Consider the following 13878-nt stretch of genomic DNA (forward strand, 5'->3'; position numbering starts at 1 on the left):
CCTGGACATGCTTCACCACCACCCACAGCAGTGTCATCTGGACCAGGAGACCTGATGACAACCTGAAGGGAGAAGCCCCATCAAGTCCTCACATGGTATTAGAGCCACACTGAGTCCAATAAGCTCTTGCAGGAAGCAGTTGGGGGCGGGAAGGGGACAGGCATTCTTTTTTTAAAATATATTTTTATTGATTTCAGAGAGGAAGGGAGAGAGATAGAAGCATCAGTGATGAGAGGGAATCATTGATTGGCTGCCTCCTGCACGCCCCCTACTGGGGATCAAGCCCACAACCTGGCCAAAATCAAACCCAGGACCCTTCAGTCCGCAGGCCGATGCTCTAGCCCAGAGGTCCTCAAACTTTTTAAACAGGGGCCACTTCACTGTCCCTCAGACATTCCACACATGCACACTGCGGGCCCGGGACAAGTCGGCTGCTAAGCAGGACAGACAGCAGCGGCAAAAACACCCAGCGGGCCGGATAAATGTTTTCGGCGGGCCGCATGTGGCCCGTGGGCCATAGTTTGAGGACCCCTGCTAGCCACTGAGCCAAACCAGCTAGGACGGGACAGGCATTCTTTGCACTCTCTGATGAAGACACTATTATATAAAACTGAGCTCAGCCCCTAGCCTCATGAATATCAGAGAATGGGGCCCCTTACTTAACAATTATGATGCTAACCATTATCTACAACTTCCATCTACCACACACTATGCTTGAGCACTTTCTAATCTCGACATCTATCATGTGAGGTAAACACTGCCCCTGAGTCACAGATGGCACGGAGGATGAAACTGAGGCTTAGAAAAGCTGAGTGACTTGCTCAAGGACACACCAACTAGCAAGACACAGCCCGAATTCCTGCTCCCCCAAACCTGTCCTTCCTCTACACCACCCTGCTTCACACAGAGAAATCCGAGGACATACTGAGACACTCCTGTGCAGCTCACTAGTGCTGCTCCAAAGACCCTAAAAAGACCCCAAAGCAGCTGATCAATGAGTCTCTCTCATCATTGATGTTTCTATCTCTCTCTCTCCCTATCCCTTCCTCTCTGAAATCAATAAAAATATATTTTAGAAGAAAAAAAAAAGACCCCCAAGAGGTTTACATGGGGGAACTACTACGACAGGAGCAAGGAGACCTCCAGAGATAGCGACCTCATTGTCCATGTCATTAAAGCAGGAGCACAGCCAGGAGTAGATCAAAGACGGCTTACAGATTGCACATTCCTGCCCAGCCATCTCGCTGGCTCCTGGTACCCTGCTTCTTTCAGCCCCATGCCCTTGGCCCACACTTCAGCAGGAAGCCAAGAAGTTAGGGAAGCAGCCAGCAGCTACACTATGACCTTGGCTTTTGTTAAGGCTGGCCCTGGGAACCCCAGCTGGATGATGGTCCCTGTCAAGTGATTGCCTGGGCTATGTTTGTGGGCACACATAGCATGCAGTGGTATCAGTTATCTGAGTGTGCCTCAAAGGACAGGCAGCATGGGCAGTGGGTTCAGATGCATATGCCTAATCCAGGAACCTGGGCCCTGGTAGTGTTAACATAAGAAAACATTCAAATCTGTAAAGAATCATCATGAGTTTATTTGAGTCAAACTGTCAATAATTGCCAGGAAGCAGAATCTCAACACACTGGGATAATGCTCTGTAGAATGATGGGTTTGTTTTTTTTTCACCTTGTTTTGTACATTACAATCAAAGGAGGAGACCTAAGTGGGTTACATGAAATCCATTGGTGATAGGTTAGGGAGGCGGGAGAAAGCAAAGCAGGGAAACCTCTGGAATCAGATAAAAAGTAAAATGATAGACACATGCTTCTTTTACTTAGGTGGGTACAGGATAATGAACACTCAAAATTACAATGAAGGAATTTGTGGTCTCTTTCCCAGCGCCTTGCAGCATTGGTTGTGCCCGGAAGGAGTCAGGGAAAAGGTAGGTTACAAGTCACCCTGACATTCCAATGATATGTTATCATAGATGCAAAAGACAACAGACAGGCTTAGTTAAGGTAAAGACTGAGTTTTGTCAGGGAAGAATCTAGCCTAGGACGTGACTACCTGCCATAAACTGCTTTTAGTTAAAAAGTTTTCATTTCAGACCATCCTTTGTGGTTGGTTACTTTAGGTCTCTAGAGTTTGCAAGGCTGCCACGCAGGCCTTCCCTGAGCTTGTCAGGTCATCATGTGGCCCTTTTCGTCCACATTAGTTTGAATGAGTTAGTTGTATGTCCAAGTTATTTTTCTAGGACTCAGCCTCCTCAATTCTTTATTAAAGGTGTGGACGAAAAAGGGGCCACATGCTAACCTGACAAGCTCAGGGAAGGCCTGCTTGGCGGCCTTGCAAACTTCACTAAAGTAACCACAGAGGATGGTCTGAAATTAAAACTTCAACTAAAAGCAGTTATGGTGGGTAGTCACGTCCTACGCCGGTATCTTCCCTGACAAAGGTCAATCTTTACCTTAACTGAGCCTTTAAAATGTCAGGGTGTACACGGTAGAAATTAAGGTCTAAGCCTGGGGTGACGCGGAGGTCACGTTGCGATGCCACCGCCCGTGAGGGAAGTCTGGTCTGGGAGCCCAGGGCGGCTCGTGGACGCCCGCTGTGGCGGTGGGAGCCGGCCGCCCGCCCTCGGGAGGGGGACCCTGTGGCTGGCCGGCCTGCCTTTCCATTTCTAATGGGATACAGTACTTTTTAAATAAGGAGCCATACATTTTTTTTTTAAAGTTTGAGAAATGAATGTGATTTCTAATTGTATCAGACATGAATGTTTTAAAGCTGTAACAAAGTTTAAAATGTCTACATTTTGTTTTTCATTTACTGTTCTTTTATCTATTAAATTGTATGTGGGTGGGGAAGTTCTGTATCTCCTCTTAGCATTTGTTTCTATAACCCAGTGGTTCTCAACCTTCCTAATGCCACGACCCTTTAATACAGTTCCTCATGTTGTGGTGACCCCCAACCATAAAATTATTTTCGTTGCTACTTCATAACTGTAATTTTGCTACTGTTATGAATTGTAATGTAAATATCTTCCCTGGCAAAGGTCAATCTTTACCTTAACCGAGCCTTTAAAATGTCAGGGTATACAATGCAGGATGTATTTTCAAGGGTCACGACCCACAGGTATATACGGTATAACCAGAAATAAAGTTATATATAAAATAAAATAAAATAAAATATAATGTTAGGGTAACTTGTAACTTACCTTTTTCCTCACCCCTCAGGGCACAACCAAATGCCCTGGGCACCAGGACTGATACCACAAATTCCTTCATTGTGATCATGTTAATTGTGACTCTTAACTACCTGTACCCACCTAAGTGAAAGAAGCATGTGCCTACTATTTTACTTTTTATCCATTCCTAGAGGTTTCCCTGCTTTTCTTTCTCTTGCCTCCCTAATCTATCGCCATTGAGTTTGATGTAACCCACTTACGTTTCCCCCTTTGGTTGTAATGTGTAAAACAAGGTGAAAACCGCCATTCTCTGGAGCATTATCCCAATCCATTGAGATTCTGCTTCCTGGCAATTGTTGACAGTTGGGCTCAAACAAACTCACAACAGTTCTTTACAGGTTTGAATGTTGTTGTTTTTAGAGGCAACAAGCATTTATTTGTGAATAATAGATATAGCTATTCTGGATGCACTGATTCAGGCAGAAGCCCAAATACTGTCCCCATTAGAAGACAAAGGAAAAGGATATTTATAAGAAAGGGAAGGGGAACAATTACATCAATAGAAGGAAGGCATTTCTATTGTGCATATAATATAACATAGTGATATGAATTCTAAAGAATGTTCTTAATTTGGGGTTCACTAGTCATCAATCCAGTAGCCATAACTGCTTTCTTGTTATGTTTGCACCCGGTTCACAGTAACTGCCCTAGGCCCAGTCCAAAGGTTATTTTGCCCTGTTTTAACATCCCACAGTTTTAAGGCATGTGACATGCTAAGTTTCTCTGGCATGGCAGTTCTGGGTCCATGTTAAAGTGGCTCTATTTATTTATTATTTTTTGCATTTTCCTTCTTTTAAAAAAATTCTTTGTTGTTTAAAGTATTACATATGTCTCCTCCCCCCCCCCCCCATTGACCTCTCCCTAGCCACTCCCACCCCCAGGTTTGAATGTTTTTACGTTAACAGAGGGTTAAGCTCAATCATCTTTGAAGATCTTTAGAGCATTGGTGTTTTGGATCCAATCCCCAGATTGCATCACTAACCCAGAGTGGCTGCACCAAGTTTCTTATAATAGGCAGGGTTCTCCAGAGACACAGAACCAATAGGATGTATCTATATCTCTATCTGCATATCTATCGGGAGAGAGAGAGAGAGAGAGAGAGAGAGAGAGAGAGAGAGAGAGAGAGAGAGAGAGAAGAGGAGATTTATTACAGGAATTGGCTCACATGGCCATGGAGGCTGAGGAGTCCCATGACCTGCGGTCTGCAAGCTGGAGACCCAGGAAAAGTTGATAGTATAGTTCATATTCAAAGGCCTGAGGACCAGAGGGAGCTGAAGGTGTAAGTCCCAGTCTTAGGTCAAAGGCCTGAGAATGAGAAGGTCACTGGTGTTGAGAGGATTTTAGAGACAAGAGAGGCAGTTAGGGGAAGGAAGGTCCATGAGAGAGGAATGCATACTTACCAGGCAGAGACAGCTCCAAGCCACCAGATTGTTAACCCTATATACACAGAGGACAGAAAAGATAAGGGGAAGAAGAGGGAGGCACCAGGTGCAACTGACACCATGCAGGGAAAGGGGGAACGTGGCCAATTAGGAAAAGCACAGGAGGACGTAAAATGGGGAAGGTTCCAGTTAGGAGGTAGCAGGTACGAAGAAGCTGCCAGCATTTTTAAACCCTTAGACAAAGAGACAGGTTTCTCCCTATTTGGAGAGAGAGCAGGTTTTTCCCATTTTGGGAACCCCTCCATAGGGGGTCCCCCATTTGGGGATCCCTCCCCACATGGGAGTTTGTATATGCTTGCAATAAACTTCCACACTTTTGCTTAAGATCCTTTGTCCTTGAAATTTATTCTTCAAACTCAGGAGACAAGAACCCACACTAGAGTTCCAGCCTGCCGTTCGGGGTATCAGTGTCAGTCGTAAAGTCCAAAGACCTGAAAAGCAGGAGTTCCAATGTCTGAGCAGCAGACGATGGTACCCATGCAAGAGAAGAGAAAGACTCTGTCCTTCCTTTGCCTTTTTGTTCCATTCGGACCCCCAATGGACTGGATGATGCCCACCTACATTGGCGAGGGGGATCCTCTTGACTCAGTCGAGTAGATCAAATGCTAATCTCTTCCAGAAACACCCTCACAGATACACACAGAAATAACGCTTACCAGCTACCTGCTCCTCCCCCCTCCCTCCCGCTTAGGAGAGTCAAGTTTACACATAACTGACGATCACACTCCAAGACGAGAACCCAAGTCAAACTTGATAGTTCAGGCACTTACCACCTCACTCGGTCATTCACGCTGTGTCTACTTAGTGTCTGCAGTGTGAGCAAATCTTGGGAAAGCCACAGGACGTCCTGAAAGGGTCAGAGAGCTCCTAACAGCTCTGCTTACCAGACCCATGAAGGGATGCAGCCTCCAGATAAACCTCACGGCCGTGGTGTTTTCATTGGTTGGGCTGGCTGATTACCATCTGTCTGTCCACCTGGATCCTAACTTCCATATCACTCAATGCTTACCACTCAATTCCCAAAGCTTGGTATAGAGCCTGGCACAGAGGTAGGCGGAAGAATACACTATTGTTATATTAATACAACCATGATTGCATTATGAGTGAAAGTCGAGCTTCACATTCAATTTTTAAAAATATATATTTATTTTTAATGATTTCAGAGAGAAAGGGAGAGGGAGAGAGAGAAACATCAATGAGGAGAGAGAATCATGGATCGGCTGCCTCCTGAATGCCCCACACTGGGGATTGAGCTCAAAACCCTGTGCCCTGACCGGGAATCAAACCGTGACCTCCTGGTTCATAGGTCGACACTCAACCACTGAGCCACACAGGCCGAGTCACATTCATTTTTAAGATGAAAACTTTGGGGCAGACATGAGGGAGGGATGAGTAATTAGAGCCCAGAGGACTTTTAGAGCAATAAAACTACTCTATAGTTGGTCAAGATGGTTGCACAGGTAAACATGGCACTGGCATCCTCCCACAAACACATCAAAATTACAACTAAAAAGGACAACCATTATTCAGAACCATCTGAAATCTGGCTGAATAGTCATATGCATGTAAAGTACAGCATAAGGGATATAGTCAATAATATTCTAATAACTATCTAAGGCAGTGGTTCTCAACCTTCCTAATGCCGCGACCCTTTGATACAGTTCCTCATGTTGTGGTGACCCCCAATTTCATTGTTACAAATTGAACATAATTAAAGCATAGTGATTAATCACAAAAACAATATGTAATTATATATGTGTTTTCCGATGGTTCTTAGGCGACCCCTGAGAAAGGGTCGTTCGACCCCCAAAGGGGTCGCAACCCACAGGTTAGAACTGCTGATCTAAGGTGTCAGATGGGTACTAAATTTATCAGTGTGATCACTTGGTAAGTTATATAATGTCTAATTACTGGGGTGTACACCTGAAACTAATATAATATTGTATGTTAACCGAAACTGAAAAATGCAAAATGATTTAAATTTTAAAAATACTCTGTATAATACTTCATATTGGTGAATACATGTCCTTATTCCAAACCCATAGAATGTACAACACCAAGAGTGAACCCTAATTTAAACTGCAGACTTTGGGTGATAATGATGTGTCAATATTGGTTCATCAATTGCCACAAATGTACTGCTCTGGTGGGAGATATAGATCATGGGGAAGGTTGCGGAGGGAGCAGGGGATAAATGGAACATTTCTGTACCTTCTTCTCAATTTTGCTGTGAACCTAAAACTACTCTAAAAAGTAAAATCTATTTAAACACACACACGCACGCACACACACACACACACAGACAAATAAGCCAGGCCAGTGTGGCTCAATGGTTGACCTATGAACCAGGAGGCAAGGGCACATGCACTGGTTTTGAACTTGATCCCCAGTAGGGGGCATGCAGGAGGCAATTGATCAATGATTCTGATCATTGATGTTTCTATCTCTCTCTCCCTCTCCCTTTCTCCTGGAATCAATGAAAATATATTTAAAAAAACACACAAATAAAAAACAAATAAACAAATAAAAAACTTCAGGGCAAGTTTTCTTTCTGGGTACATGTGTCTAGTATATGTTCCCTCTCCTGGGGGAGCTTCTGAAACACCTGAACAATGATCATGCCAATGGCACCTAACACCTAAGCCAGCTGTGGGGTTCCCCTGCTGGCGGGCTCATCTGCCTTCCATGGGCACAGCCCAGCACTGGGGAGGCCAGGACAAGGTCGGGTCTCCAGGCATGTACAACCAGCAGTCCTCATAGGGGTAGGAGGATAGAATCAAAATGTGATTTTTGGCCCTAGCCAGTTTGGCTCAGTGGATAGAGTGTCAGCCTGTGGACCAAAGGGCCCTGGGTTTGATTCCGGCCAAGGGCACTTACCTTGGTTGCAGGTTCCTCCCTGGCCCAGCACATGCGTCATTGTCATGGTTCTTTCTCTCTGCCCTTCCCTCTCTCTTCCACTCTCCCTAAAAATCAGTGGAAAAATATCTTTGGATGAGGATTAACAACAACAACAAATATATACATATGATTTTTGTTTTTCCCCCTTTTTCCTTCCTGTTTCTTACCTTCCCCTCTCTTTTCACTAACAGAATATGTACTTGATTAATTACCTACATATGTTTAACCGTATGTTTAGGCTAAGACTTGCTGCAGTTTTCAGTTGACCAGGCAAGAACACAGAGGCTTTTCACTCAGCCCTGAACTTCCATGCCCGGCCACCAGGAATGCGGAGGGTGATCAGTTAGAGGAGGGTGATCTATTAGAAGAGGGTGATCAATTAGAGGAGGGTGATCAATTAGAGGAGGGTGATCGATTAGATCTCAGAAACATCAGGATGATGCACACTGCCTGACTGGTTTCAGAACGCTGGCCATCCTGTTCCGGGGACCAGTAAGGAAGACATTCAAGACCCAAGACTCCCACAGGGACTCAAATTCCAGGCCTGCAAATCACCAAACCCCCCTTGTAGGAATTACCCACATTCCTTTTCCCGGATTCCCCTGAATAAGCTTTCTCCAATCGAGCTTAAGGGGAGTGTGGATGTTAGGGTGTTTTTATTTTTTCCTATCACCTTCCCAGATTTCTGGCACCTGATATTATTAAACACACACTTATAATCCAATCCCCGTCTCAACTCCCTGGCTAAGTGGTGACAGGTAGCACAAGCCCCGGACTCAGTTGACTTCTGGTTTCATCCTGACCCCCTCAATTCAGCTGAGTAAGGTTGAAATTTCCAAAAGGAAATTTCTAGGGAAGTGAAATTTAAAAGAGAAAGCACAGCTGGCCCCTAACTGGGCTCGAACGTTCAATGAGGGCCAGGTCCAACCTTAATTCAAGCTCAGTTTACTGCCTTTCATTCAACCAGAAAGTGGCCTTCGATTTTGGAAGGGGTCCTTCAGGGAGTTACGAACTGCGACGGGGACTATATTTAGCCTGGAGAGATGAGGTAGGGGTAAATGAGACCTCCCAGGATGATGTCAGCAGCAACTCAGACTTGAGAGAAGGGGGAGATAGGGAAGGACTGGGCTGTTTTGCCACTGAAAGGGAAGGGGAGAGATATGTGGAGGGGGGGAGGGGCCCCAAAGATGGAGAGATCGGGACTAAATGAAATCCAGCCCGGGGAAGTCACCAAAGAACGTGTTCTGAAAGGAAATGCTCTACGCTCTGAGCGTATTTTTGCAAGGTAAAATCCTCCCCCACCTCTTGGCCACCCCCTGCCCATCCTCACTGCCTACTCCCAAACCTCCAGGAGGGTCAACCACACTCATGGGGATCTGTGTGAGCTTCAATTGCGATGCCTTAGGAAATCAAGCAAGGGACGGAGTTTTATGTGTGCAGAAAGCAAACACTCCCTCCTCCCCCAGCACTCCTCCGGCACCTGAGATTTGCAAACATCTTAGGGAAAGCTTTAAAAAGGAAGGTCTCCATCCACGCTATCTGGATCTCAAGGGAGGGGAAGCCCCAACTGAAAACCTAAGTGCATGCAAGAAAATAGAACACGCGAATAAAGAGAAACAGTGACCAGAGCACAGATACTTTGTAAAAAGTGTTTTATTGATTTCAGAGGAAGGGAGAGGGAGAAAGAGATAGAAACATCAATGAGAGTCATTTGATTGGCTGCCTCCTGCACACCCCCCAATGGGGATCGAGCCCGCAACCTTGATATGTGCTCTGACCAGGAATTGAACTGTGACCTCCTGGTTCATAGGTCGATGCTCAACCACTGAGCCATGCCAGTCAGGCAGTGCAGATATTTTTGCTTTAATGAATTCAGGTTGTCTTAGGCACACAGACCCTGGTTCTCCTGCCCCTGATCCTGAGCTCATGCACTCGTTTATCACCAAACCTGGCCACAGGCTTAAGTAAATATTCCTCCTTGGCTTTCTGACCTGTATCTGGCTCAGTGCTAATAGCAGACTCTGGTGACAGGCCTGCTCATGCTAGAACCCTGCCTCCCATTCATCATCTCCCTCTGTTGGCAAGAAGCTACATTCTTTTACAGGTTCACGAGTCCGTAACTCCCTGAAGGACCCCTTCCAAAATCGAAGGCCACTTTCTGGTTGAATGAAAGGCAGTAAACTGAGCTCGAATTAAGGCTGGACCTGGCCCTCATTGAACGTTCAAGCCCTTATCAGCTCTTGTTGCAAAATTCACCAACTTCCCACACCTGTTCCCTGAGGACGGCTCCATGGCTTCCCTTCACACAAATAAGATGATTAACAGTCGAAAAATGCTTTATACAATCAGTCACAGACACACATACCAAGTAGAGGAGGGCCTCTCACCTACACAGAACCCGGGGCAAACAAATAAGGATGGAAGCTCACGCAGGTAAACATCAGGAGGAAGCCTGGGAGTTCATGTCTCACGATGGGTTTCTGAAATCCGAAGTCATCCTCAAGCAAAAGCAAAATTCACAAAGCATTTACATGTCTTTGAAGGTCAACTGATTTTTGAAAATTACTTGCTGGCCACCAGTAGCAAATGAGCCAACGTTTCCAAAATCAATAGAGATATTAGTCCATGCTCCACGGCTCATCTACTGCGATGTAAAACGCGTCAAAGCAATGGTTATGCAATTTAAACGGGAACAGTTTACTCTTTCCCATTCCTTGGCCAAAAGAATCTCAGATGCAGGAACTATTTCTGCTGGCATATAGTATCAAACTTTTCTCCCTTTTGGACGACAGACTGGGCCAGGAGTGATGGAGAAATCCTGAGTTGGGGTACTTTCCTACCATCACTCCTGACAGCTTTGCTGACGGGATGCTCAGTATTCACCGCTGATGGCAGGGAGCTGCTTTTGCACAGAAAGCTAAGTCCATAGGTCTGTCCCCTGAGGAAATTTAGTACCTGGGACTAAAATACTCTGAAACATTCCATGACGCCTTAAAATATGGGGCCCGAAATAGACTCCCCGGTTCTCTGTAACTCAGGCCCTTTTTACACGCTCCTCAGCTGCCCTGGAGTGGGTCCAGAGGCCCACAGTGTGCTATAAAGGTGGTGAGTGTGATCTCAGAAAAGGAGATGGGAAGCACACTGGACCGAGTCAGGAGGCTGAGCTGCTTAAGAGCACATGACTTTGGTGAATTGCCCGGCCTCTTCTCAGTTTTCTCATCTGGAAAAAGCCTCCCTCATGAGGAGGTTAAGAGGCTCCCAGTCGAAAGGTTTATGAGGGTGAGAGAGTCTTGTAAACTCTCAGGAGCTAGATGAGTGCAAACATGCTCACATGTATTGTCAGGACTTCTGATTCGGAGCAGGCAGAATGATAGAGCATGTTTGTTGAGCTCGCTCTGTGCTGGGCCCTTGGTGCCTCACATGTATTACCTCCCGGCCACGGACTGAATTGCGTTCCCCCAATGTCATAGGTTAACACCCTACCCCCAATGAATGGTATTTGGAGATGGGGTTTTGGGGAAGTAATTAGGCTTATTTATTTATTTATTTTTAAGTCATGAGAGTGCCCTAATAAGAAAGAGACACCAAAGAGCGCTCTCTCTCTCTCTCTCTCTCTCTCTCTCTCTCTCTCTCTCCCTCCCCACCCCCCTCCATGGAGGAAAGACCATGTACAGGCACAGCCACAGCCAAAAGGTGGCCATTTGCAACCCCAAGGGAGAGCTTTCATCAGACACCAAGCCTGCAGGCCCCTTGAGTTTAGACTTCCAGCCTCCAGGACTGTGAGAACTGAAGTCCTGTTGTTAAGCCACTCAGTCTAGAGTATTTTATTACCCAAGTCTGAGCTGACTAAGACACTCCCTTGATCTCCTACCATCTCTATAAGATCAGCCCTGTCATTACTGCCCTTCTACAGATGAGAAAAAAGAAGCCCATAGAGTTTAATGAACTTGCCCAAGCGGTGGAACCAGGATTATGAATGCACAGCAGAGACCAGCCAGCGCTCACCTAAACCATTTCTTATTTCCGGGCAAAGAGCTAAACCTTGTTTCCCAGCTGTTACATCCAGAGAGTTTTCTTCAGTGGAATGCATGTGAAAATTTTCTATACCGCGTAGGATAGGGAGCGGAAGAGAACATGGACAGTTTCCCCATTCTCTTGGCGGGGACCATGTGTAGAAGACGGCAGCACGAGAAGGGAGCAGCTTGAGTCCCTCAGTGACATTGTGAAGCAGGGCTCCTCCTTCCAACCAACCCCCACTGGTCTCCAATTTTAATAAGAAGAAATTAACTGTTGCCCTGGCTGGTTTGGCTCAAATGATAGAACGACGGCCAGTGCCTAGAAGGGCCCCGGGGTTCACTTCCCGTCAAGGGCACATGTCCTGGTTGCAGGCTCAATCTCCCATAGGGGGTGTGCAGGAGACAACTGATCAATGATTCTTGTCATTGATGTTTCTATTTCTCTCTCCCTCTCCCTTCCTCTCTGAAATCAATAAAAATATTTTTTTAATCATACATAGCATTTAGTGTTGTCACTGTTTCCAATAAGACCAGATCTTTCTATACTTTATCTGCCTCTGGGCGTTAGAAAATGGGAAGGGCTTTGCCATCACTGTCATCAGTAAGCATGTATTGCACTGCGGTTGGTGCGCACTATGCAGAAGCTAATGTAAATTTATTCCTCGTAACAACATGTTTGGAGGCTGGGAGAGGGGACATAACTGGGGAACTAGGATTCAAACCCAGGTTTTTCTGGCTCAATTTTCTTTTCACCTTGGCTAAGACTAGTGAAACAAGATGGTGTTGAGAAGGGAGATTCCTGTGCAAGGGAGTGTAGTCAACCTTTTCCCATTGGTCAGAGCCCTCCAGGAAGCACAGAAGATTCTGGTTCATGGGCGAATCTAGGGTTTCTGGCCCTGTAGGTTTTTTTATTTTATTTTATTATTTATTTTATTTTAATTTTATTTTTGGCCCTGTAGGTTTAGCTGAATTGGGGCAGGGGATGGAAGAAAGGTAAAAGAGAAGAAATTCTTCTCCAAACACTTGTTTCCTTTGACCTGATAGAGGTGAAGGAGATTAAGCTCTCAGGCTTATAAAAGGAACGAAGGGAGAATGAGGGGCCCAAGGAGACCTTTAAAAGGTCTTATCTGCTGCTCTAAGCCTTGGAGGGAAGGAGGGAAGGAACCTCTGGGGCTAAGGGGGACTAGTTGCAACTCAAATCTCAATACAGTTCTGCTTGGCTTGAGTAACAGGAGCAGTTTGATCCAAAGAGAGTGGAATCTGTCCCAGGAGAGCACCCGGATTTATCTGAGCGACTGTGTCAGGGCTAGGATTTGGGATACAAAAGGAGAACAGAATGGATGGAGTCCTGTCCGTTTAGTGCTCAAACTGTATGAGGTAAATACAACATCTTCATTCATCAGATGAGTAATCTGAAGAAGAGAGGGTTTAAGTCATTTATCCAAAGACACACAGTTCCAAACTCTGTCCACCTCCTGGTGGAAAAGAGTGATTGATGCAGGGTCTGGAGAAGCACAGGCAGCGATGGCGAACCTATGACACGCGTGTCAGAGGTGACACGCGAACTCATTTTTTTTTATTTTTCTTTGATAAATGGCATTTAAATATATAAAATAAATATTAAAAATGTCTTTGTTTTACTATGGTTGCAAATATCAAAAAATTTCTATATGTGACACGGCACCAGAGTTAAGTTAGAGCTCAAAAGGTTCGCCATCACTGGGCTAGGAGCTGGATGCTGAGATTTCTGCCCCTAAGGTCCTTCTCTGTAGAAATCCTGACGCAGATCCTGCAATTAGTGCTCAATGGTATGAACTACCGTTTTCGTTATATTAACGTTAAATAAGCCCTTTAAAGCTCTTCTGGTGGTCCTGCCGTCTTGATACCCCCAACACTGATTTCTTAATGAATGAAATAGCGGACAGTAATCCCCTCCCCCAAGCAGGATCTGTGGGTTTTGAATGCGCGGCGGCTCCTGGGTAATTTTGCTAGGCTGGGTGGAGGCACGTAAGGAACCCCCAGTTCCATTCTGCTCCCCGCAGGACCCAATTCTCAGGGTTAGAGGCCGGCGGAGCTCAGGGCCCCTCTTCCCCGGCCGGCGCGCCCACCCACAAGGGGATCGCCAGAAGCTCAGGCGGGCGCGGGGCGCGCGGGGGAGACGCGGATGGGGTGGCGGTGCGGCCAGCAGGAGGAGGGTGTGGGGAGGGGTGCCGGGCTCAACGGGGAACCGGAGGTGGGGATGGGGTGCAGCCAGCCGGAAGGGCAGGGGGAGGGGTGCGGGGGTACC

This window comes from Myotis myotis, unplaced genomic scaffold (assembly GCF_014108235.1).
Source record: "Myotis myotis isolate mMyoMyo1 unplaced genomic scaffold, mMyoMyo1.p scaffold_m19_p_6, whole genome shotgun sequence".
NCBI lineage: Eukaryota > Metazoa > Chordata > Mammalia > Chiroptera > Vespertilionidae > Myotis > Myotis myotis.